At 42.8% G+C, this 3,040-nt stretch overlaps 1 non-coding gene across 1 annotated transcript; it reads right to left on the bottom strand.

Annotated features, from left to right (window-relative positions):
- Window positions 1–1,759: 1,759 nt before the first annotated feature.
- On the bottom strand, window positions 1,760–1,873 carry LOC140274288 (U5 spliceosomal RNA). The gene has a single exon (XR_011908255.1). It is a non-coding gene; the product is annotated as a U5 spliceosomal RNA (small nuclear RNA).
- Window positions 1,874–3,040: the final 1,167 nt, after the last annotated feature.

Genomic DNA, 3,040 nt, shown 5'->3' with positions numbered 1-3,040 from the left:
ACTATCACATCTTCTTGTAGCCGAACACATCCGCTCCCGCTATTGATTGTGTACAGTCGGGTATTTTAACCTTTTCTTACCCGCTTTTTAACAAGTATGGTCGGACATTCACACCTTCGTACAGCGGAACACCCACTTGCATCCGAAGACCTCCGCCCCAAATTTTGTTGATATTTAGTCGGACATTCGCACCTTACCCGCTTTTGGAAAACTATGGCCTTCTTGCAGCCAAACACCTCTGATCTCGCTTTTGATGATATAAGGTTGGGCATTCAGACCTTGCTTCACCTGCTTTTCACCAAATATAGTCGGACATTCACACCTTCTTGCAGCCGAACACTTCCGCTTTTAGTGTTCTATGAGGCATTCACATTTTTTTTCACCGTATTTTATAGATTATGGTTGGAAATTCTCACCCACTCTCATCCGAAGACCTCTCCTCCCGCTTTTGTTAATATATAGTCGGGCATTCGAACCTTTTCTTACCCGCTTTTTACAAATTATAGTCGAACATTCACACCTACTTGCAGCTGAATACTTCCGCTCCACCTTGTAGGTATGTATTGTTGGCATTTGCACCTCTTTTTATACTGATTGCTGAAGATTAAGTTGTACTTTCTCAAACTACAACTTTTTTTTATTTGTTGAAACTTGATTTGAAGTGGATAAATAAGGAGGACAAACAGTTTTAAGTCAGGCTGATAGAAGGAATTAATTTTATAGCAAAATCTGTACTTCATCATATGTCGAGAGATGCTTATTGCTGAAGAAGTTCTTTCTCATTCTACAAAGTACAACGTTGTTTATCGTTGAAACTTGATTAGACATGAATAAATATGAAGGACAAAGCAGTCTTAACTTGGTTTGAGTTAATGAATTCGTTTTATAGGAGAATCCGAATTCGTGCATAACTCATAAAATAGAGCTTATTTTCGGATTCCTGAAGAATGATTCTGGTTCTTTCTAATAATACAAAGTTTGTTGTTTATTGTTGAAACTTCATCAGAAGTGAAGAAATAAATGAATGCCTATCAACAAATTGACCTTCTGTTGACCTTCGGGGAGGTGAGTATCTTCACTAGACTCACCTGTCTGCTCTTCCTCCTCATTTAGCGTAGCTCCACCCTCTGCCTGTGAATTCTCACAGACTTCAACACTGAGTGGTGAGGCCTCTACAGGCCCCTCCCCTTTTTGCTCCTCACTTCCAATCCAAGCTTTTGGCGGGAAGTTTGAATTTATTGGGTCAACCTCTTCACTTTGTTCACCAACTGCCACCTTTGGTCCTTCTCTTTGTTGGCTTGACTGTGGCTTTACCGTCTTTAATTTGTTGGCAAAAGATTTAGGGCAATCTCTGAAGAGGTGATTTAATTCTCCACAGAGATTACATTTCCTGCCATTTGGACACTCTCCAAAAGTTTGCCCAATTTCTCTGCTCTTCCCACATAACACCTTGGTACAAGCCTCAACCAGGTGCCCATGCTCACCACACTTGCGGCAGAACTTGGGCTGCCCCTGGTAGTGGATGTAACCTCGGTTTTCAAGGTGGCCAGAGTGTCGCCCACCCGCTGCACTGAGCACTCTTCAGCCCTTTTAAATGGTATAACTTTGCACTCCCGCACGCTCCAGCAAGCACCATTCAAGCAACAACTTTGCACTCCAGCTTCGAACATCGGCACAGTCGCAACAAGTAAGGCGACTCTACTCAGAGAAGTCACTCTGCACAGTAACAAGATTTCTTTTGCACAGACAGAAAGGGCTTCACCCGCAAAGGTAAAGCCTGCCAAAAATAGAAACAACTCATTAGTGCTGCTCTCCACAGAAATCTTTAGTAAAAGGCGAAAGACTTGTACGTTATGAAGAGAAACCAGAGTACGATTATCCGTCACTGCGGGAGCAGGGCATCAGGCTTGTTGGCATAGCCACCTTCCCCATGGTGAGCTTTGCTTGGTTGAGACGCTTGCTCCCCCCCCCCTTGCTCCTCGGCTGACCAAGTAGGAACAATCGGGCCCTATTCGATGGCTGCCTTGTCTTTTACTCTGTGCAAAAGACAAGGCAGCAACAAAAACACCACGAGAATCCCGTATTGAGGCTTTGTTCTGACCGCTCATTCGGGGTCGCATTTCTTTCAAGCAATTCTCCTGGTTAGCCCACACTCGGCTCGCTCCCATAGCCGTGTTAAAGTCTACTTCGCATTCACTCTCTTTTCCCATCAGACTCTTGGGATTTTATCTATAAAATGAATTCCTTCACTCAAACTATGTGAAAACTGCTTTGTCCTTAATATTTACCATGTCTAGAAAGATTTAAACAAAAAAAACAACGTTGTACTTTGCAGTAAAAGAAAGAGCAAATCTAAAGTTTCAGGAATCCAAGAATAAGCTTACTTTCATGAGTTCTTCACGATTTCGGATTTTGCTATAAAATGAATTCCTTCACTCAAACTAAATTAAAACTGCTAAACCGCTAATCTGTTATATGTAAGGCAGATGTCAAATTCACCGAAATAGGATCAAAGGGTATTCGGCCAATCGAGCTGTAGCAACTTCGGTAAAAGAGTATAAGTTGAAGAGTTTGTGAATAAAGGTGTGCGCACACATAGTGTGCTGTACGAAAATAGGCAGGGAGCAATGCCGGCTGGGGTATATGTTCTTGTATGTTGTCTGACTGTTTGATTTGAATGTGTTGTGTAAGTGTCCTGTTGAATGTTACATGTTTGGGCTTTGACACGCTTCACTGTGGTTGTTAACTGTGTGGTGTGTCCTGAAATGTTATATGTTTGGGCTGTGTGACATGCTTAATGCTTGTCAGTAGCTACCCACTTATTCATATACTATCAAAGTATGTCCGGACTTCTTATGTTGTCAGTTCCCATCAAAAGCGGAAGCGGAGGTCTTCGGATGCAAGTGGGTGTGAATATCCCACCATACAAGTATGGTGGAGAGGAAGCTGTGAATGGCCGACCATAGTAAAAGGCGGGTGAGAGAAGGTGCGAATGCCTAACCATACATCATCAAAAGAGGGAGCGGAGGTGTTCCGCTGT

The sequence above is a fragment of the Leuresthes tenuis genome, unplaced genomic scaffold (assembly GCF_036924035.1).
Source record: "Leuresthes tenuis unplaced genomic scaffold, fLeuTen1.0.hap1 SCAF_17, whole genome shotgun sequence".
Lineage (NCBI taxonomy): Eukaryota > Metazoa > Chordata > Actinopteri > Atheriniformes > Atherinopsidae > Leuresthes > Leuresthes tenuis.
Note: the sequence above shows the minus strand (reverse complement) of the source record. Positions and strands in the feature narration are given on the sequence as shown.